This window comes from Balaenoptera borealis, assembly GCF_965194805.1.
Source record: "Balaenoptera borealis genome assembly, chromosome: 1".
In the NCBI taxonomy this organism is placed as follows: domain Eukaryota; kingdom Metazoa; phylum Chordata; class Mammalia; order Artiodactyla; family Balaenopteridae; genus Balaenoptera; species Balaenoptera borealis.
In genome coordinates this window covers 75,993,519-76,017,127 of record NC_138860.1, presented here as the reverse complement: position 1 = coordinate 76,017,127, position 23,609 = coordinate 75,993,519, and the positions used below count along the sequence as shown (strand labels likewise).

The window sequence follows — 23,609 nt, the reverse complement described above, 5'->3', positions numbered from 1 at the left end:
CAAGCTGGAAAGCTGGGCAATGGTAGGAGTCGAGAAGATCCGAGGTTAGGATGAGAGAGAAGCAGAGCTGTTCAAGCTGTTTCTTGATCGACTCATTTGTTCATTTATCTTTTCATTCCATCACTCAGTTTCCTCATATTAAGAGGGGTAATACTATGTACTTGCCAGGGTTGTGGCAAGGATTGAATGAGATACTGCTGATAAAGTGTGAAGCAAACTATCTGACGTGGAGCAAATGCTCATTAAATGGTAGTTCTTGTTTTTATTGTCATTTTCTAATGATTTCATATTCATTCATTAACTCCGTATCCTGTTGCAGACATTGATGAACAGAGGTAGGAGATAAAGATGCATAGGTCCTGCCCAGCCTTGGCTTCTGTGGCTAGCCGTGGTTCGGGAGAACCAGAGGTGCTCTTTGTGCGTCCATCAGGTGTGCATTTCTCATAGTGAGGCCGGTGGTGCTGCTGCTGTCTCTTAACTCAGCCTGCTCACCTGCCAGAGCACCCCCAGCTTGCCTGTCCAAATCTCATCTTTCCTCCAAGACCAAGCTTGGGGCCCATCTTCTTCCTGATGCATGTTGGCTTACAGGCGTCACACCCTTCTCAGAATCCTGAAGCACTTATCCACCCAATTTAACTTTGGATCGCATCCCACCTGTATTTTTATCATTGCTTTATGTAGCCTTGAGAGAAGATACATGTCTAACTCATCTATAATTCTTGAGCGCTTATAACAGTGCCTGACACATGCATATGCTCAATAAATATTGGATTGGATTAATTCTAATTCAATGTAACCATCATTTTTTGAGCATGTACTTCTGCGTTTCTCAACCTCATCCCTACTGTCGTTTTGAACCAGACAATTCTTTGCTGTGGGGACCATTCTGTGCACTGTAGGATGTTTAACAGCATCCCTGGCCGTTATCCACTATATGCCAATAGCACCCTCCAGTTGTGACAACCCAGAATGTCCTCAGACATTGCCAAATGTACCCTGAAGGGCAAAAATCACTCCTGGTTGAGAACCACTGATTTACTCTGTTCTAGGCACTACCCCTACCCCCCTCCCTCCCTCCCTCTAAAATATTTCTTTTGTCAGAAAACTATTTTGATTGGCTCTGGGTTTTTTTGTTTTGTTTTGTTTTGTTTTTGTTTTGTTTTTTATTTATTTATTTTTGGCCTTGCTGCACAGCTTGTGGGATCTTAGTTCCCCAACCAGGGATTGAACCTGGGACCATGGCAGTGAAAGCGCCAAGTCCTAACCACTGGACCACCAGGGAATTCCCAGCACTGCCTATTTCTTGTCTTCTCAGTTAGGTTATAAATTCCGGGGGGAGAATTTTCTTTATCTCCACAATGCCTGTGTACTGGCCATAGAGTACATGTCTAATTCATAGATGTTTGTTCACTCAATCTGCTCGGCTCATTTTCCTCGTTGTACCACCTTCAGCTGAGGTCGGGAAGAACAAAAAATTCAAGGCTATCTTCATTATCCTCAGTTAGCATGCATTAAATAAATGCTTAGAATTTCCTGGTTTTCATTTTGCCTTCCTTGCTAACTCTCAGGTCTGGAGTCTCCTACTTTCTGAATGCCAGTACTGCAAGCAAATGAGCAAATCCCACATCCCTTGTTTAGATTTCCTTTGGAAAAAATTGATTAATATAATAGACTTATGGGTACATTTTTTTTCCTCCTCTGGAATCTCATTTACGGCCTTAAAACTCCACGAGGCCTCTGTTTGTCGTTTTTGCACAAGGTGGTGCTAAATTTGCTTAGGAATAGTTTCAAGAAGTATTTGCTCTGCCCTTCCAGGGATGGACACCAATAGGTGGCCCAAGTGTCCCAGGGACTCAGTTTTACATGTACGGTTGTACCAGGGTAAACAAAGGCTAAAGGTCTAAGTTTTAAAGTTGGGAGTGTGTGTGTTTGTGAGAGTGTGTGTGTAGTAAGGTGACAGTGAGGACAGAGCAAGGTTCTGTTGGGGAAAATTAGGAGAAGTGGTGTTCCAGGAGAATTCAGTACAAAGAGCTCTGGAAATGAGAGCTCAGATCTAAGCTGGGATACACCACTAAGTAGCTATGAGGGCCTGGGCAAGGTAGTAACTCCTCTCTGGGCCTGGTTTCACCTGTGAAGGGAGAGAAATGAATTAGATGATCTTTACCATCCGTTCTACCTCTGAACATTTATGACTTGAAAATTTTAGCCTGAAGCACACTTCTTTTATACTCATGGAAGAAGACTTGATTAGAACGTTGGGCCAGGGTCTCCCAACACTTTGTGAAGACTACTCTCTTGCTAGCCATCTTCAACTTTTAGAAAGGCTGCCATGAAGCTGAGAGATTGGAGTTGTTCTTTGATACCTTGAGAGTAGAACCAAGTGATAGGAAGGCAGATTCTGGCTCAGTAGAAGAATTTTCTAGCTATCAGAGTTGCTGGAAAGTGAAATAAGCTTTAGAGGGAAGGAGTTTCATCACTGGGGGTATTCTAGCTGAGGTGATCAGCCTTGCCTGGCTGAAACTGAGTTATCCAATGAGTGATCAGACTAGGTGACTTGAAGTCCTTTCTGACCCTGCAAATTTTTTAAAATTCTGTTTTTGTTTTTGTTTTTTTATTACTTATATCTTGAGATCCTTGAAAAGGGAAGGGGAAGAGATCCTTGAAAAGAGAAGGGGAAGAGATTGCTTGGTGGAGATGGATGTTAAAGTGAGGGCTCTGAGGCAGAGAGAGCATTGCTTTTAGTTATATTTTTTCAGAAACAGCTTTCAAGTGGGGTGTGGCCTGAAATGTAGGCGCTCAGAGATGTGTCAAGAAAATCTCTGTGGTGCACTGGCTGTGGGGCCCCAGCCTTGACCTTCATGGGCCAGGGACTGGCCCCCATGCTGAACCCACAGCTCTGCTTGCCTCTCTCACTGTGAGCTGTCCTGCCTTACTGAGCAGCAAGCAAAAGTCATGCTGTTTCCCCTGTCACCGTCTGTCTATCTCCTCATGGCTCTGAATCAGCTGTCATGGGAATTGGCTGTGACTGAGAACCAAAATTAATCCACTTTCTCTGGAGATGATTTCTTTCAGGCCCATGTCTCTCACATTGCTGTGCTTTCTGAGGCCAGCATCTTTCTGTGAAGTCCTTGCTTTCCATTTTTGGAGCATTTTTGTAGGGCTCCACAGAGCGCCGGTTCCACTCTGTAATTGACTGGATATATTTATGCCACTTGTAATTACCTCGAGGTAATCGTCTGCTGAGGCCATGGCAGTGGCTCCTTTTCGGGGGGCCTTCCCTGGGCATTCATGCCCATACTTCCCTGCCTGTGGAATGGGAGGTCAGCTTTATTTGGATGGTAGGGCGAGGGTGATATACCCAGATTGTTTCATGACACTGCTTCCTCTTTCCACTGACTGCCTTTATTTCTTCATCCCTGCTGTTGCAGACAACCAGTGTAGCACAGTGCATGAACCGTCTGTCAGGGGCTGCTGAACTAGCTGGGTCCTAGAGCACCAGGTGTCGTACCATTTGAAGGAAGTTGGTCAATCTGCTGCTCCCCTGCCCTTACCCTACCTCTCACTATTGTGCTCTTACTGCTTTCATCCCTCTTCTCATCCCACCCATAGTTTTACATGGAGATCATGAATCCACTATGGACCCTTCTGGTTTTGGAAATGAGGGCGAATGGCATTTGACGTTGGGAAGAGCTACTTGGATCTCTTACTGTCTTAGCTCAGGTTGCCATAACAGTACCGTAAAATACCATAGGCTGGGTGGCTTAAACAACAGACATTTATTTTCTCACAGTTCTGGAGGCTGGAAGTCCAAGATGATGTATGAGCAGATTTGGTGTCCAGTGAGAACTCTCTCCTTGGGTTGTAGACAATTGTCCTCTCTCTGTGTCCTCACATGGCCTTTTCCTCGGTACATGGACATGGGGAGAGAAAGATCTTTCTTCTCCTTTAAGGCTATCCATCCTACCATCCTATCAGTTAGGACCGTACCCTTAAGACCTCATTTAACAATAATTACCTCCTAAAAGCTCCTTTTCCAAATGCAGTCACTTTGGGTGTTAGGGCTTCAACATATGAATTCAGGGGGACTCAGTTCAGTCTAGCACTTACTTATTGGTGATTTTCTTCAACTTCAGAAGACAAAGAATAACTCGCCTTGTAATGTGTGAACAACACAGTGAGGTGATGGGTTATACGGCTGTCTTCTTTCTGTCAGAACTCTTGCTTTTTTTTTTTTCTTTGACTATTTGAGGCCTTGAGGGAGCCACTTTCTCTCTCCATGTAATTCCATTGTCCACAGATAGCTCGCTGTTTCCTGGTTAAAGAACACTGACAGGGGCTTCCCTGGTGGCGCAGTGGTTGAGAATCTGCCTGCCAATGCGGGGGACACGGGTTCGAGCCCTGGTCTGGGAAGATCCCACATGCCACGGAGCAACTAGGCCCGTGAGCCACAACTACTGAGCCTGCGCGTCTGGAGCCTGTGCTCCGCAACAAGAGAGGACACGACAGTGAGAGGCCCGCGCACCGCGATGAAGAGTGGCCCCCACTCGCCGCAACTAGAGAAAGCCCTCGCACAGAAATGAAGACGCAACACAGCCAAAAATAAATAAATAAATAAATAAAAACCAAAAAAAAACCACTGACAAAGGTCTAGGGTCTCTAGATACTGTGCCACCAAGGGACTGGCGTGGTTAAGAGTGCCTGGACTTGATTCAGATTTAGGTTACAAGGAGTGGCTTATGTTTAAATTCAGTACTTGTTGCCCTCCTCTGTCAGAAGATCATTTTACAGAAGACAAAACAAAGACTGCAAAAGTTCTGATGGTTGGTATGAGGTCTTAAGACTAGCTAGTGGCAGAACCGGGAGCATAAGCCTGTTTACAATCCTTCGTTGTTATTAGAGCTGATGAACTTCCTGGGAGAATGTAGAAGGGAATGCTTTGCTCATTTTGTTGAGTAACCTTCCCTAGCCTTGCTCTCTTGGGGGGTGTTCTTCATTTCACACTTGAAGGGGTGGGGAAAGAGTGAGATAGTTCATTGCATGGGCTTCTCTACAAACTGGAAAGGTGTTCTATGACATTTAAAGAACAAGGGACTTAATGGCCAGTGATATGAGCAGGTCTTCTGTAGATTCCACCTCTTAAACTTAAGGCCTCTCTCTTAGAACTGACATGCTGGTTAACCTCACTCTTTTTTTTTTTTTTTTTAACATCTTTATTGGAGTATAATTGCTTTACAATGGTGTGTTAGTTTCTGCTTTATAACAAAGTGAATCAGTTAAACATATACATATGTTCCCATATCTCTTCCCTCTTGCGTCTCCCTCCCTTCCACCCTCCCTATCCCACCCCTCTAGGTGGTCACAAAGCACAGAGTTGATCTCCCTGTGCTATGCGGCTGCTTCCCACTAGCTATCTATTTTACGTTTGGTAGTGTATATATGTCCATGCCACTCTCTCGCTTCGTCACAGCTTACCCTTCCCCCTCCCCATAGCCTCAAGTCCATTCTCTAGTATAACCTCACTCTTAATTCAGGTGACACGTAGTAAATATTTAGCACTGAGCTGGATGCTGGAATATAATGGTGAGGAAAGTGGGCTTGCCCTGCCCTCATGGAACAGAGTCTAATTTCTGTTCTCTCTATCCCCACATCCTCACTGTGCCCTTACCTGAAGCAGGAACAGTTAGGGGTTCTAGCTGCGGGTAAAGGCCTAGGAAGGGAGAGTGGATGGGGTGGGGCATAGCTTAGGGGGTGGCTGTGGAGATTGATCCATACATCTCCTCCTTCCTGATTGGAGTCCATTCTATCCTGGCTGCTCCCTGGAACTTTGGCTACTGCAGTCTAGTTTCTTTTTTAAAAACTGTAAAGGTGTACAACATGATTTGATATACATATATACAGTGAAATGATTACTAGAGACGAGCTAGTTAACATCTCACAGTTACTTTTTTTTTTTTTTTTGGTGTGATAACACCTGAAATGTACTCTTTTAGCAATTTTTCAGTATTCCATACAGTATTATTTAACTGTAGTCATCATGCTATACATTAGATCTCTAGACTTACTCATCCTACCTAACTGCAACTTTGCCCAGTGTCTCCCCATTTCCCCCCACCTCCCTGTCCCTGGTAACCAGTCTACTCTCTGCTTCTGTGTATTAGACTTTTTTTAGATTCTACACGTAAGTGAAATCATGCAGTTTTTTTCTTTGTGTATCTGGCTTATTTTACTCAGCATAATGTCCTTCACGTTCATTCATATTGTTGCAGATAGCAATCTTTTTTTGTGAAGCTGAATGATATTCCACTATGTGTGTGTGTACACACACACAATGCTATTTCTTTATCCATTCATTCATTAAGAGACACTTAGGTTGTTTACATATATTGTCTATTGTGAACAATGTGCAGTGAACATGGGAGCACAGATATCTCTTTGAGGTATTGATTTCATTTCCTTTGGATATATACCCAAGAGAGGGATTACTGAATCATATAGTAGTTTTACTGAGGAAGTTCCATATTGTTTTACATAGTGGCTGCACCAGTTTACATTCACACCAACAGTGTACAGGGATCCCCTTTTCTCCACATCCTTGCCAACACTTATCTTTTGTCTGTTAGTTTGTATTTGATAATAGCCATCTGAACAGGTGTGAGATGATATCTCATTGTGGTTTTGATGTCTATTTTCCTGATGATTAGTGATGTTGAACACCTTTTTAGGTACCTGTTGGCCGTTTGTATGTCATCTCTGAAGAACGTCTATCAGGCCCTTTGCCCATTTTTTAATTGGGTTGTGTCTTTTGCTATTTAGTTGTCAGAGTTCCTTATATATTTTGGATATTAACCCCTTATCTGATGTATGGTTTGCAAATATTTTCTCTAATCCATAGATTACCTTTTCATTTTGTTGATGGTTTCCTTTGCTGTTTATGAGCTTTTTGGTTTTGATGTAGTTCCTCTTGTTTGGTGTTGCTTTTGTTGGCTAAGCTTTTGGTGTCATATCCAAAAATCATTACCAAGGCTAATATCAAGAATTATTTTCCCTAATGTTTTCTTATAGGAGTTTTATGGTTTCAGGTCTTATGTTTCAGTCTTTAATCCATTTTCAGTTGGTTTTTGTGTATGGGGTAAGATAAGATAAGGGTCCCATTTCATTCTTTGACATGTGGATATCCAGTTTTCCTAGAACCATTTATTGAAGAGACTATCCTTTCCCCATTGTATATTCCTGGTGCCTTGGGTTTATTTCTGGGTTCTCTATCCTATTCCATTGGTCTGTGTATCTCTTTTTATGCCAGTACCATACTGTTTTTGATTACTATAGTTTTGTAATATAGCTTGAAATCAGCAAGTGTGTTGCCTCCAGCTTTGTTCTTTTTTCTTATGATTGCTTGACTGTTTGGGGTCTTTTGTGGTTGGAATTGTTTTTTCTATTTCTGTGAAAGTCTAGCTTCTAAACTCTCCTGGGAGTGCTCTGGCAGTGCAGGGGACAGGGTTGACAAGCTCAGCTGCATGTGGCAATACCAGTTACTGGATGAGTCTAGAGACTGTCCCTTCAAAGTCTGTTCCATGACTACACTCAAGTGACAAGCTTCTGATTCTTGCTCTGTGTAACCATTTCTGACTCTCTTGAATAATATGGGTGGAACAGGAGTTGTGTTGAGGCAAAGCAGGTTTAGAGGGCGTCTGGGGGGCATCAGGGCAGGGCTGGCTGCCTACCTCCCCTACCTGGAGGAGTCTAGGTACGGTTAGGGAATCCAGAGTTACCTGAAAACCCTGGCATGTTTCCTTAGGACATGAACTTAACGATCATAGCCTCCTTTTGCTTTATTCTCCGTACATATTTAAATACCCTGGCAACTCTCATCCTTAGCGCTAGCTGTAATAACCAACTGCACTTCCTCTCTCAGAGCCTTTCTAATAATTAGCTTCTTTGTTCCGCTCTTTTAATCTAGTGGTAGGAGCTGGGAGCTGCCCGTTTAGGAATTTTTGCATTAAGAGAGGAGCCTCTCCCACTGACCCTATGCAGGCATTTTTGCTGTGGCCGGAGTTGCCGAATCCAAGAAGCAGAGACCTTTCACCTTCACCTGGGTCATGTGCTCTTGAAAGAGGGATGTGCCCACTCCCCCTCCCATCCCCTACTTCCTGTCCTCACTGTTGAATTCATTTGATATGCAATTGCCCAATGCAGTCGTACCTGACTAATTGGATTGTTTTTAAATTCTCCTCTGGATGAAATATGAGCTTTCTTGACTTTGGTCAGTCTGCCTGGAGTCAGTCCTAGCCTGGGCAGGTGCTGTGCCAACTTCCCGGGCATGTGCCTGTGTCGGCGTATTTTACTATTGACCCGTAGCTCTGCCTTGGAAATACCAAGCCTGGAACTCTGGAGAACGCGCTGCCACTCCTCGTGTAGTTCTGAAAGGCTGCCTTTGTCCTGAGGAATGCCTGTTGCAATGAAGCTTGATAAATAGCCAGCTCCTTTCTCCTATAAATTAAAATGAAAGAACCTTGCCTGCTAGAAGTAACTTTACTTGTCTCTTCTCATCTTCTTTATTCAAGCCTATTTAATGAATATCTATTTAAGACCTAAAATCTAGCAGCATGCCAGGCACTATAAAGGGGGGGCGTAGAAGTAGAAGTTTGTGGTCCTTGCTCTTTATGGACCTAAGGCTTCTTGGTGGACACAGACATATGCCCCTGAAACCATTAAGGAATATATAAAATGGACTTCAACGAAATGCCAAGTGTATGAGTTGCCTTCTCTGGTTGCCTTATGGGACCAGAGCTTCCTTTTCCCCATGTTTTCCATAGATATGCTTTTATTTCAATCCCTTTAACATTTCCTTTTTGGTTCATTTGTTCATTTATTCACTCACTCATTCAGTGAACACTAATTTAATGCTTACTCTTTGCCAGGCACTGTGCTAGACACTAGAAACAAGGAGGTGACTATAAGACATGGCTCTCAACCAGCTCACAGTCTAGTTGGAGAGAGAAAGAAGGAAATGATAATGCACAGTAGTAAATGCTGTACTCAAGGCAGGGATAAAATGCCATGTGAAGTAGAAGATAGAAGAGTTAATTAGCTTCTAGGTTTGATTTTTACTGTCATAATTTGTCTTCTGTTAAAAAATAAATCTCAGTGTTCTTATCCTTCCACCGTTCAAATGGCTGATTAACCTCTTTTCTGCCAACCTGCACATCTTTTTAATTTTTTGAAATATCACTTTCTTCATTAGTCAACTGTGTATTCCTTTGCCTTTCATCTTATATATTTGTTACTTTTTTTATTGTGTTCTTGAAGCACTTTGTAGAGCTATAGAGCTGTTTTACTTAATTTTCAGTATGGAATTATCTACTCTATCCTTCCATAAAGAATGGCTGACAACATGTGAGAGTTTTATCTATATGCTTAAATGTGTTTATTAGTCATATTTCTCTATTTCTTTGGCCTCTTATAACTGCTTTGAGTTACTAATTCACCATTGTTATTTCTGAATTCTTACGTTTTTGAAAGATGTTACTTTTCCCCACTCTAGGCCAAGTCGGTGAATAGAGCACCGAAAATAGAAAACTTTAATAATGTAAAACAATATTCCTCTGGCTCTGTCCCTACCCACCACAGTAGAACTTTTATGCTGCTTTCCCTTGAAGCTTCTCCAAGTATTTCTGAGCACCCCTGGGAGGTGCCTCATGGGTCCTGAAGGCCACTTCCTTTTGAGTTCTCTATGTGGTGATGACCATTCCTAGCACTCAGCCTAGCTTTGGGGCCCAGAAAGTCCCAGAAAGTGCCCTGCTAGGGCCCTCGGACTGGGTCTCCCTGATGCTTACCAGAGTTGGGCCAGTTGGCACCGTACTGCGGTCATGCCGCTGGGCTATTGAGTGCTGTCTTGTTGTGCCACACTAGTGATCCACTGGCACCTCCGGGTGGCAACACTGTGCTGTGCCCTCCACTGAAGTGGTGAGACCTTCACTTGCGGCTTTGGGCTAGACTCCTTTCGTGAGCCCTGGGGCTGTGTTGTCTGCTGTGCTCTGATGTCCTGAAATTTGCTCTTTTCCTAAGATGCAAACGTGAGTGTATGAACGCCAGGCCAGAAAACAGAGTGACCAGCACTGTGTTATGCTCAGAACTGCTCTGCTCCCTGCCCAGGCCCTGTGAACTGGCTCAAGTCTAAGGACCCCACTCTCTCCCCTGAAGATACATTCACTTCCAGCAGGCCCTTTCGTCCATATTCCAGATGGTCTTCCAGCAGAGTGGCCCCTGAGGTCCTTCACCACGCCCAGATAGGCCTAAATCCTCAGGCGAAGGCACCTTAGGCTCAAGCTGGCACCTTTCAGTATTTATAAAGTACTATAACCTTCTTACAGAAACACTGGAAAAAAAGAGGAAAGGAAAAACGACAACTCACGATCTTAGCTTCCTTGTTTTGTTAGCATCTTGGAGGGCTTTCATCAGCTCTCTTTCTCAGCACGTATCCTTTGCTTGATTATACTTGCTCTTCGTTTGCCAGCCTCTGATGGGAGTCCGGCTTCTCTGTGTGTTTGCCCCCCTCTGTGGGACTGTAGGTGGAGGGTGGTGCAGAGAGCCTCACGTGCACTTCCGTTTCCTGCCAGAGAGCTCCAGCTACACTTTCTTCTTCTTCTCCCTCCTTCCTGTCATGGCTCTTCAGAGCCCATTGACATTTGTTTACACTCTTTTCCCTTCTCTTCGTGATGCTCATCCCCGCACTGCTTTCTCCAGGTTCTTTCTCATTAGTTGCTCACCACCCTGAGCCACCTGTGTCCCATTTCCACTCTTACCTCTGCTGGTGACCTCATTGGGCTGATGTGTGGTGGACCCACCAGCAAGAAGGAAAACGCTTCTTTACACAATTGCTATGAGAGGAGAATGTCTAGGGTGGGGCTGGAGATTGTTTCGGGACCAGTGTGTCCTTTACCTCTGCCCTGGCCAAAGCAGCGTGGGGAAGTACCGCTGATGGGGGCATGTTGATGACACCTATGAAATTTATTTTCAGTGCCTAGACAATCACTGGACCATTTACTTCTAGAGTTTGACTCTTGGTGACCTGCATTTTAATCTCAGCCCTGCCCCTAATTCCCACTCTATACTTTAGGCAGGTCACTTAACCTTTGTGCTTTGATTTATTCATCTGCCAAATGGGAATATTAAAATTTGTCCTACCAACCTCACAAGTGTATTTGCAGATAGCATGGCAAGCCTTTTGTAATTCTAGGAGTATAGTTGACCCTTGAACAGCACGGCTTCGAACTGCATTGGTCCACTTATATATGGATGTTTTTCTGTAGTAAATACCACAGTACTACATAACCTGTGGTTGGTTGAATCTGTAGATGCAGAACGGTGGATACAGAGGAACTACAGATACAGGGGGCTGATTGTAAGTTATATGTGGATTTTCAGCTGTGCAGAGGGCCAAAGCCCCTAACCCCTTTGTTGTTCAAGGGTCAACTGTACTACGGAATGTAAAAGAAAATACTTACATTCAATAAGAGAGGTATAAGCATTATACTAATAGTATTATAATATAAGAACTGACTCTGGAACCAGGTAGCCTGGGTTCAAATCTTGACAGTACTGTTACCAGCTGTGTGACCTTGGGCTAGTTTCTTAGCTTCTCTGTGCCTTGGTTTCCTCTGCTATAAATGTGAAAGCAGGGTAACAGTACTTTATGATCTTGTGGTTATGGTAGGATTAAATGAGTTAACATTATGTAGCATTTTTTTTTATACACATCCACATGGATATAGCAACATGGATTTATTCTTTATTTAGACAGCCCAAAGAGTTTCAGTTTATCTTCAGGTGCCTTGGTGCTCTAATGTTTTTCATATATATTGTTTCCCATTCTTTCCCGTGGTATAGGGGCATATAAAATACGTGGTATGTAGCATTTTTAAAGGAGGGCTTGGCACATTTATAAGTATTATTATTGTGGGTACTGTTATCATTTATAGAGACACTCTATCATCAGATCTTTTCCTGCTGGTTAGAGAAGGGGCCCCAAGTGAGTGACTTAGAAGGGAGGAAGGGCATTCCTGTTTATCTGGTGCCTGTTGTGTGATGATGGGTCCAGCTGGTACTTCTGTGTGTCATCTCCTTAGATGAAGAAGCTGAGCCTCAGAGGACAAATCTAGCAAGATCAAACTTTTTTGTCCAACGCCACATTGGTACTCTTTTCATTGTATCCTACCACTTCCCATCTTGGCCCTGACACATCTGTTGTGGGCATCTGGGTCAGCCAGCAGTGTGTTTGAATGCATATGGAGGTCCTAATTATTGTTGGTGCCAAAGATGCAGAGTGAGTGTACGTGGCTGACTCACTGGTGCCAGAGCGAAGGGCACAGCCTCCCTGTTAACTCTATGAATGTAATTAAACATGCATGTACACTTTCCTCTTTCTCTTTTTCCCTATTATGTATATTTCTCTAATTGGATTGGCATCAGTTTTTTAAATTAACCTTTGGCTTCTCTGCTGCCTGGTTTATGACCATGATTGGGAATGACATTGCACCAGTTGCTGAGTTACAGCAGCTTCCTTCCTACCCACAGATACAGTGGTAGCAATAATAATAATGACCTCCATGGATCGAGCATCTGGGAACTTTACATAGTCTCATTTTATTTCTCATAAATAACCGTGAGGGAGGCAATATTATCCCTCTTGTTAGATATGAAGAAAGTGAGTCTTGGAGAGACTAACATCCTCAAGACGTCACAGCTGGAAGTGGCCAAGTTGGGATTTGAACCTGAGCCCTACCACTGCGTCCATCAGAGAGATCAGTTCTACTTTTGACTTAGTTTGAGCTTCCAGGGAAGATTCTGTTTGAAACCGTTCGGAGACTTTAAACATTTGAAAATCACTGCTCTAGGAGCAAGAATCTTTGGCTGGGAGCCTGATGACCTGAGTTCTCGCTTGGGGTTGATATGGGAAGTCACTTGTCCTTTACTGAGCCTGTTTGCCTATCTGTGAAAGTGGGGCCACACCATCAACCTCAAAAATGTCAGGCTAATAATGAATGCACTGCCGCGACAGTGTTTTGAGCTTTCTTACCCACTTGAAATCAAGCCCCTCTGGTTGTGCCTTAAGCGATCACACTAAGAATTTCATAATAATGATGACAGGTGTGACTGTTATCCCACTGTTGTTCATACTCCTACCGCCACCCTGGGCCAGGTCCTGTAGGTGTCATTTTCCGGCAGGTCTTGTGAGAACATCTTCAGGATTGATTAGGTGCTCGGTGGTCTCTGGGGGAGGTGATCACACATGTGGTTTGCTAGTTAGCAGGAGTACCTATTTAAGACCAGTTTCCCTCACTGAATGGCCTCCTGACTCCAGCCTCCTGCTGTTCCTGGAATCTAGCCTCTCGGGGGGAGCGGGGCAGGTTGTCAGGAGTGTCCAGGCCAGCCTGCCCCCTCTAGCCCCATCCATTACCATCATGGGGTTGCTGCCACGTGCTTCATCTGCTGGAGCACAGATGCAGTTCTGAGTACAGTGGCTCCCACTCTGCTTTTGCAGTCACTTTCAAATTTCTCTTCTCTGGCCTACCAGAGCATTTGCTGATGACTTGGCCTAAAACAGTTTTTCATGTACAGTTTTTGGAGTCTTACGACATACCCAACGAGCCCGGGGGGGAAGACCTCTTTTATAAGAGCAGCATAGTGTGCAAATGAGGTGTTGTGTCGTGCTTAACAGCTGGGTGGGGAGCATTCAGTTACACTGGGTTATGAAGCGTGACTCCAGCATTTACCAGCTGTCTCTCACTGAGCAAGGTCCTCAGTCTTCCAGGTCCTACCTCTGTAATTGTAAAATGGGGATGAGAACACCCACTTCACTGTGTTGTTGTGATAGATGACATAAAGTATGGCCAGTATTCCAGCAGTGCCTGGCGCATGGTAGTTGCTTAGTAATATTAGCTGTTAGTAGCAGTTGTCTCTGGGGTTGGGGGCAGTCAGACTTAAACCCCAGAATTATTTGTTTAAGTGTTAGATAGGCTCCTGTTTTCATTTTCCTTTCATCCCATGGGCCCCAGGAATCTGGTCCTTCTCTCTCTCTCTCTCTCTTTTTAAACATCTGTCATCCATTACCTGTTCTTCTACCCAGGTGCTAGGGATCAGAGCCGTGGCTCTTCGTTTATCCTTCAGTCTCTGTGTCTCCTTCCTCTCTCCTCCTACCAAAAAATCTTTCCCTTTTTAAAGAGTCACTATCGCTGGCATCATCAAGGAAACAGATGGGGCACAATAACTGTTCTTTCGAATAACAGCAGAGATAATGTTAGATGTTAACTTTCAGAGTGGTTGTTGCCCCTGGTGGGAAGGACTGAGTCCTAGGGAGAGTAGCCCTGAAAACGTTCAGCCCTCTAGGAAATTTCTTCTTGTAAGAATAACTGGGCGTTAAGTTTTAAGCTTTAGTCTGTGATTCACTTGACTTACTCTAATCATGCTGCTGCTTGAGGGAAAGATTGATGGCTTGGAAAAACGTTGCCTGTAACTTTACCTTTCAGAAGGCAGCTTTTATCTGCTTGTGCCCCTGAGAAAGAGTAAACATTGACACATTAAGTGAAATAACTTCGGTTTTTACATATGGACATGTGGGGTGAGATACTGCAGGAACTGGGAAGTTTCTTCCTTCTTAGTAACTTCTTCCCTCACTTCTGTTCAGCTAGAATTTGAGGATCTGCTGTGTGCTATGCACAGATCAAAGTTGCTGCCACAGAAAGCCGACATCTTAATGGGGGTTAGATGGACAAAGTACCAAGAATACAGATGCCCAGAGTGGACGTTGAACCCACACCTCTAAGTGGTCTGGCCAAACCGATGGGAGTGCAGTTGCTAAAAATTAATTTTCTCATTTATAAAATGGATAAATTGTGACCTGGACTTTGAAGGCACTTGTGGCATCTAGCATTTCTAGGGCCAGTGTTGATTTGTTTCCTGGGTTTTGTTGGATGGACAGAAGCTTACCAGGTCCTCCTGTCTTGTCCTGGATGTTGATTGCCATTTTGGCTCTAAATCTCAGACTCTGGCAATCTCATCAAGCAAACCTATTGTTTCCCTGTGGCCTCCTGTCATTTTATATATGGATATTTAATTTTTTTGCATATGCTCTCAGAACCATTGGATCAAATGGAAAAAGAAGTTGATATGATTCACTGTTTATTTAAATATGGATAATACTATTAGATCTTGTTCCTCTGCTTTCAGATATTTTGAGGGGGAAAAACCTCAGAACAGCTTGATAAATCTAGTCAGCCATCTCTGAAATATAATATTCCTCTGAATATTACCTGTTACACAATGTTACACAACAGCAAATACATCCAAGTTACAGGGAGTTTGCTGTGATTGCAAAGCGGACCAACCTTCTGTAAAGCCAGTTGGTAATGGCTCTCAAATTTTTAAATGTGCCTCCCCCATTGGCAGAGTAGCTCTGCTCCCAGAAATTTAGCCCATAGAAACTCACACAAGTACCCAAAATATATGTGAAAGAAAATGTTCGCTGAAACGTGGTATAAATTGTAATTAGAAACAACCTAATTGAATATCAGTTGTAGGTTGAATAAATGGTGGCTTTTAAACTACATTTAAATTAAATGCTGTGGAGGAGCTTCTAAAATGATCGGATAGAACTGTATGTACTGACATGAACCAAAGTATGTAATCTGTTGAGTGAAGAATCAGTTTATAGAGCAGCATGTATATTACAGTCCTACATGCGTTAGCTTGCATGAATTGGAAGATATAGCTCAGTTTTTTCCAGTTTTACTGAGAAATAAGTGACACACATCACTTACTATGAGTCTTATAATAATGAGTCTAATAATGAGTTTCATTATCACTGTAAGTTTAAGACATATAGCATGCTGGTTTGATTTACATATATTGTGAAATGATTACCAGAGAAGGTTTGGCTAACCTTCATCTTCTCATAGCTACAATAAAAAGAAAAGAAAGAGGAAAAGAATAAAGGAAAAAAATTTCTCCTTGTTCTGAGAACTCTTAGGATTTACTCTCTGAACAGCTTTCCTACATATCATACAGCAGCGTTAGCTATAGTCGTCATGCTGTATATCACAGCCCTAGTACTTGTGTATCTTATAACTGGAAGTTTGTACCTTTGGCCACCTTCCTCCAAGTCACCATTTTCATATGTTTATGAGATAAATGAGTCATCCAGAATTTGTTGATCTGGCCTCAACAAATTGATTCATGATCAGGGCTCTGTTTAAAAAAAAAAAAAAAAAAAAAAAAAAAAAAAAAAAAAACCCAAACGACCAAACCCTTTAAACACTACTTTTAACACATTTCGAGGTGGTGGTTAGGCTTATTGCATGGTGTTACCCTATTTAGGAATTCCCATTGAAGGCCTGCTGATTTTCTTTCTTTGTTTTGTCTTTCTCTTTTCTCGATTACAACTAGAATCTCTTGCTGGGGAAAAAAAATCCAAATTGTTTAGAAGAAATCAAGTCATACTCTCATACTCCCTCTCTAGAGAGTTTACCACCATTAACCCTTTGGGTAATCTTTCAATTCCTTTTTGTTTTTTAAGCACATTACACACACACACACACACACACACACACACACAGGTTAAGAGCATGGTCTCTGGGTTCAAAGCCTGATGCCACAGCTCTCACTGGCTTTTGACCTAGGACAAATCACTACACCTCTCTCAGCCCCATTTCCCCCAGTTTTCAAATGGAGAATATTAAATAGCTCATAGGACTGTTAGTGAATATTCAATTAAAACCCCCTGTCAATATTTAACATAGTATCTGAAACATAAGCACTTTGTACATGTCAGCTACTAATTTTGAAAACAAAAATGGGATGGGATCATACTATATGTACTCCTACAGTTCCCTTTTTCAGTTTTATTATTTAATTTTATTTTTTATTGAAGTGTAGTTGATTCACAATGTTGTGTTAATTTCTGCTGTGTAGCAAAGTGATTCAGTTATACATATATACGTTCTTTTTAAAATATTCTTTTCCATTATGGTTTATCATAGGACATTGAATATAGTTCTCTGTGCTATACAGTAGGACCTTGTTGTTTATCCATTCTATATATAATAGCTTACGTCTTCCTTTTCTTAAAAACTCAATGGTAAATGACATCCTTTCATGTCAGTATATACCAATACTCTTCTTTTTTAATGATGTCATAGTATTGTTGTATAGAATAAATTATAATTTATATAATCATTCTCCCATTGAATATTTGTTTTAAAAAATTCCTTGCTGTTATAAAGACTGTGGCAATGAATATATTCATAGCTCTCTCTTTGCACTCTTTGTGTCTCTGCAGGCTTTATTGCTAGATTTGGTAGAGCCGAATTGGAGGCTGTGCCAATTTTTTTAAGTTACTATCAAATTGCTTGAATACCTGCCATTAACGTTCATCTGAAACAGTATTACTGAGCAGTATCATTATGGCGGCACACATAGAAGAATATCTAATAGTGGCCAGTATCATACATTTCTTCCTTGAACATGATCAGACATTTGCGAGACCCTTGTACTTGACTGGTGTTAAAGAGCTCAGAAGAGCTCATTATGGACTTGGGTGCCCCCTGCATTGTCAGAACCTTCTAGTATAAGGATTGCTTAAGTGGTATTGGCACCATCTTACATTTATGTATCAAAGATGCACGTTGGTGTGTCTTTCATCAAACAAATTTTTTTTTCCTTCTCTTTTAATTTTTTTAAAATTTTATTTATTTATGGCTGTGTTGGGTCTTTGTTTCTGTGCGAGGGCTTTTTCTCTAGTTGCGGCAAGCGGGGGCCACCCTTCACCGCGGTGCGCGGGCCTCTCACTATCGCGGCCTCTCTTGTTGCGGAGCACAGGCTCCAGACACGCAGGCTCAGTAATTGTGGCTCACGGGCCCAGTTGCTCCGCGGCATGTGGGATCTTCCCAGACCAGGGCTCGAACCCGTATCCCCTGCATTGGCAGGCAGATTCTCAACCACTGCGCCACCAGGGAAGCCCACAAATTTTTTTTGTTTCATAACTTTTAGTGCAAATCATCTGTTGCTAAATCAGCCTCAACTATGATTTTTTGTTACTCAGACTGATCCATAAGCCAAACAGGCAAATGCTCGAGCACAGGTGGCCCATTGCATCTGCTGGTTGGTTATGAAGTTGTACTGTCTTTTACCTCTTTGGGAACTGTTTACAGTTGATCATGATGAGCACTTATTGCATCATTCTGAAAAGGCATGAAACTGCTGAAAGAAAAATGAAAGAAGAAATGTAACATCTGGTTTTAAGAATGGATATTTGCATCCCTGGTGGGGCAAGGTTCAGGCCATGTATGACTGATCAGGTTGAGAGAATGGAAGAAAGCGAGTGTGGTGGTGTTAGGAGAATGTGCACATAGATCACACTGTCCTTTCACCATTTTGTCATCTGAGAGCCAAGAATAAGCTCTCATCAGTTGACATTTCATTATTATTTGCAATATCACCTTAATGCTCTGTTCAAAGACTTTTAAACATTTTGTTCAGGATGTTGAGTAAAAAGTATGTGGAATCTTTAAGGAAATGGCTCTGAAATTATATCCAAGACAGTTGTGATTATTATACATGTAAGAGGTTAAGTGAAAAAATATCTCCTTTAGAATCTAGTTATGGAAATTTCTGCTTTCAAGTTAGAGGTACAGTTGTAGACACATCTCCTTAACCCCATACTCACCGCCCCCCGTTTTGTTTTGTTTTTTTTTGGTCTTATATTGAGAAAGCAGAGAAACTCAGTTGAGGACAGGAAAAAAACTCAGAACCGTCCTGTGATTATTTGAAAGCAGCCACAGAATAGATTCTTACATGCCAAAAATTGGATGGGGGTGGGGTGAAGGACTTAGGGGCTGCAAAGATCAAGAAAAGGCAGGTAGAAAGGTTTCTGTGGTCAAGCTGAGCTTAATGTTTAGAGGAAGGTCTCAAAAGGGTTGGGTTTCTAAAGTCAATACATAGAAAAAATTATAATGAAAATCTGAGGTTAAGAACAAGGTTTAATTAAACTGTGATTAGGGTATTTCTGAGAAAAGAGCCTAACTGAGCTTATAACTGTTTTACATAAAGTAGTTTCTTTATGAATCATCCAAGTTGACCTGTTTTAATAGTCATAATTTAGTAGAGTATAGGAAGCTAGAAAGTCAGATGGAGAAAGACAAATTCCATGTGATTTCACTCATGTGAAATTGAAAAAAAGCAATAAATGAACAAACCAAACAAAAACAAGCACATAGGTACAGAGAGCCAGGGTAGTGGTTACCATAAGGGAAGGGGGGTAGAGGAAGGGCGAAATGGGTAAAGGGGGTCAACAGTGTGCTGACAGTTGGTCCTATAGCCTATTTGCAGGGAAGAAAAGCCTAAAGGAAACCTAAGACCACAGAGTCAAGATAAACATTTCAATACTATACAATGATAAGATAATGTATATATAAAGTTTACTTCTGAATCAAAAGAGCACCTTTCACTTGTGCCTGGGTACCCTGAATGGTATCTTTTCTACTAGAGAGTCACTCTGCTAAAGGCAATCTCCATTTCACTTTTAGGAAGTTTATGTAAATAATGATTTTAATTTGTATTCGCTGGCACTTTGCATTCTCAGGTTTAAAGACTGTGTAGAGTCATTAACTTGTAATTAACAAACTTTGCAGTCCTAACACTTTTCATTCAAGATCTTAGAGTGTATCTTGGAGACAGAGAGAAAAGGCAGATCTTTCTGAGTCCACAGTTGACCGGTGGGAGCACTTGAGATGTGTGCAGGTCAGGGATCCGCTCAGCAGACAAGGTTAGGAGCGGTTCTTGAGGCTGTTCATTCATTTAACCCATATCTATTGCCTGCCTCTAGAGTCAAGGCACTGTGTTTTTCAGGATTGACATATTCTGGCAGTTTCTTCCCGCTTCTGACATTCACAGATTCTTCTCTTCTCCAGGTGGAGACTTGACTTTTGGTTAAAAAATAAATAAATACATAAACTTTGTTGGTAGAGGAAATATGCCAGTGGAAACTTAGGACATTATTTGGTTTTCAAGGTGGTTAAACTTTATAGAAATGGGGCCTGAGAATGGAACCCTGGGAGCCAAGAAAAACGTCAAGTAAAAAAATATGTGTCGTGTTGGATGCATGTAACAATGCTTCTGATAAAGAGCTTTGCTTTAATCAATAAAAAAATAAAATTAAAATTGAAGAATTGGGGCTTCCCTGGTGGCGCAGTGGTTGAGAATCTGCCTGCCAGTGCAGGGGACACGGGTTCGAGCCCTGGTCTGGGAAGATCCCACATGCCTCAGAGCAACTAGGCCCGTGAGCCACAGTTGCTGAGCCTGCGCGTCTGGAGCCTGTGCTCCGCGACAAGAGAGGCCGCGATAGTGAGAGGCCCGCGCACCGCGATGAAGAGTGGCCCCCGCTTGCCACAACTGGAGAAAGCCCTCGCACAGAAACGAAGACCCAACACAGCCATAAATAAATAAATAAATAAATTAATTAAAAAAATTGAAGAATTGTACTGAACAAGAAGGCAGAGGAGATGCCGTGGACCCATTCCTTGAACCTGATTTTATCTAGAAAGACTTCGGCACAAGGTGAGAAAGAGAGAGGGAGGTCAGGACAAGAACCGTCTGTTCGGTTTTGTTGCCAGGGGACTTGGCTAGAATCTCCCCATGGTTTTGTCTAACATTGGTGTTTCCAGGATGGTGTTTCCAGGATGGAGCACCAGTCCAGAGTGACACTGCCTTATCAGAGGGAGCCCAGGGGTGGGCGGCGGGGGGTTGGGAGGGGTGTAGGGCTCATGCATAATGAGCAAAACAGGTGGTAAATGCAGGGCCCTGGGCCGTATAGTTAACAGGGAAGAAGTGAACTTCCAAAAAAGAAGCATCTCAGTAACCATAAGGCTCTGGGTAGTTTTCCTCTTGGAAATTATTCTCTTTCCAATGATAGACCTCAGATCAAGAAGCCTGGAAAAAGATGCCTACTACTCTTCCACCACCAGTATTTCAGATACTTCTCACTGCAGTCAAAGGATTTAATTCTGGCTTCTCGTGAGCCCTCGGTGATAAATAGCAGCACAGATTTCCCTGACCAGGGCCCTCCTGGGTAGGTTAGGAGGTCATTCCCCTGATTTGTTATTCATTAGTTTATGGTAGCTCTGCCCTTCCCTGAAGGCCTGGACCATTGTCATAGCACAAACCGTGGCTAGTCATGGGAAAGTGTGCCTTCTGAGTCTCTCTTCCTCACTCTTATGTGCTCCCTGTTGACCAGGGCTCCAGCCAACACAGCAGGTGCTCTGGCCCAGCCTGTAACCTCTAAGAGCACCACTTACCTTCCCAGCCTGTAAACTGGGTACAGTAGTACCTGCAGTTTCTCCCTTTTAAGATAGGTTGTGTAAAGATAAGGTGAGTCAGTGCTTGTGGGAATTCGTTTTATACATTATGGATTGGTTAACTTATGCCCTCCCTTTTCCAAAGAGGATTGATTAAAGTACCTACAGATGCTTCATTAATAATCAAAGTTGTCACAGGGAGATCAGCTTGGTGCTTTGTGACCACCTAGAGGGGTGGGATAAGGAGGGTGGGAAGGAGACGCAAGAGGGAGGAGACATGGGGATATATGTATATGTATAGCTGATTCACTTTGTTATACAGCAGAAACTAACACACCATTGTAAAGCAATTATACTCCAATAAAGATGTTAAAAAAAATAAAGTTGTCCCACATTCCATTTCCTTACAATTTTTACTGTGTCGCAGATCTAACTAATCTAGGTTAAGGCTGTCAGTTTGCTAACTTCTGCTGTTCTATTTACTTAAAAGGGGTGAAAGTTTCAGAACCACGTTTCAAGGAAGCTTGTGAATTCCTCCTGTTCTCTGCCTTCGCTGTTGGCACGATCCTTGGATTACTAATGGTACTCACTAGGATACAGTAGATCCAATAGTCACCTCTAATTTAGCCACAGAATACTGACAGCTCAGGTTATTTTTTTCATAAAAATGAAATTATTTAAGGAAATTAAATTTATTTTCTGTTCAGAAACAAGGAATATTATAGAGGAAATGGGGAACCCAAGCTAAAATACTTTTGCTTGTATTCAACATTCATTTAAGAAAAGTTATCGGGCACCTGCTATAGCGCCAGACCCTGGAGATTCCGCAGTGAATGAAAGAGACACAGTCCTTGCGCTCATGGGCTTGAATTGTGAGTGGGGATCTAAATACCACACTAAATATTATAGCAGTAGTGTGAATTTGCAAATTGCGATAAGTGCCATGAAGAAATAGTAAGAGGTGTAAAAGTTTGAGGGCGTTGAGAAGGCTTTTGTGTGGAAGTTCTGTTGAAGCCATTGCTAACTTTAAATTGTTGTTTTTCTATATATTTACTTTCACCTGTAAGCTGATTCAGCTCACTTTCCCTCCTTTGGACTATATTTCTTCCTAGGATCTGCTGCTCGTTAGAAAACAAGTGATACATATGCCCATTAGCACTTTGTGTTTTTCTAAGCTAGTGTTACCCTCAGGGAGCTCTTAAATTCTCCCCTCTTTAGTAGCCCTTTGATGACAGGCCTTGGACTCTGCTCTTAACTCTTCTTTCTCCAGTATGCCAAGAGCTCTTTTCTCCCCAGAGGGCCAATTTGCCTGGGGTGGGGTCGGGGAGGGGAGGGGCGAGCAGGGCAGAATAAATGGGCCTTCCTATTGCCTGAAATTGCACCATTCATTTCCCTTTGGGTTGCGAGCTTAAAAAAAGAAAAAGCATCCTGGACAATAATGAATACATGATTATAGAAAATGTGTTTAAAATTTTTTTTTAGCTTAAATACCATCCATAATTCTGGCATTCAGAGTTAACACTGTTAACATTCATGGAGTGTATTCTTCCAGTATTTTTTTCCCCTTTGCATTTGTTATTTAATGTATCCATTTCTATATATAAAATATAATCATAACTTACTTTTTTCTGCATTTTATGCACGAGAGCTTTTTAGTATTTAAGAGGGCCATATTAACATTTCTTGGTGAACTTTTTTTAAAATTTATTTTTTATTGAAGTATAGTTGAATTACAGTGTTGTGTTAATTACTGCTGTATAGCAAAGTGACATATATATATATATATATATATATATATATATATATACATTCTTTTTCATGTTCTTTTCCATTATGGTTTATCATAGGAAATTGAATATAGTTCCCTGTGCTATACAGTAGGACCTTGTTGTTTATCCATTCTATATATACCAGTCTGTATCTGCTGATCCCAGACTCCCACTCCAACCCTCTCCCACCCCACCTCCCCCTTGGCAACCACCAGGCTATTCTCTATGTCCCTGATTCTGTTTCTGCTTCATAGATAGGTTTGTTTGTGTCATATTTTAGATTCCACATATAAGTGATGTCATATGGTGTTTGTTTTTCTCTTTCTGACTTACTTCAGTTAGTATGATAATCTCTCGTTGCACCCATGTTGCTGCAAGTGGCGTTATTTTGTTCTTTTTTATGGCTGAATGGTATTCCATTGTATATATGTACCACATCTTCTTTATCCATTCATCTGTCGATGGACATTTAGGTTGTTTCCGTGCCTTGGCTATT

At 42.2% G+C, this 23,609-nt stretch overlaps 1 protein-coding gene and 1 long non-coding RNA gene across 6 annotated transcripts in view; one reads left to right on the top strand and one right to left on the bottom strand.

Annotated features, from left to right (window-relative positions):
• LOC309634891 (carboxyl-terminal PDZ ligand of neuronal nitric oxide synthase protein) overlaps positions 1-23,609 on the top strand; it is a gene marked incomplete at its 5' end in the record, with an annotated part of 304,374 nt that overhangs the window by 126,186 nt on the left and 154,579 nt on the right. The window lies entirely within an intron of this gene.
• LOC309636015 lies at positions 3,398-23,147 on the bottom strand. The gene is made up of 2 exons (XR_014249180.1): positions 20,533-23,147; positions 3,398-20,225 (listed from the first exon to the last, which is right to left on the bottom strand). It is a non-coding gene; the product is annotated as an uncharacterized lncRNA (long non-coding RNA).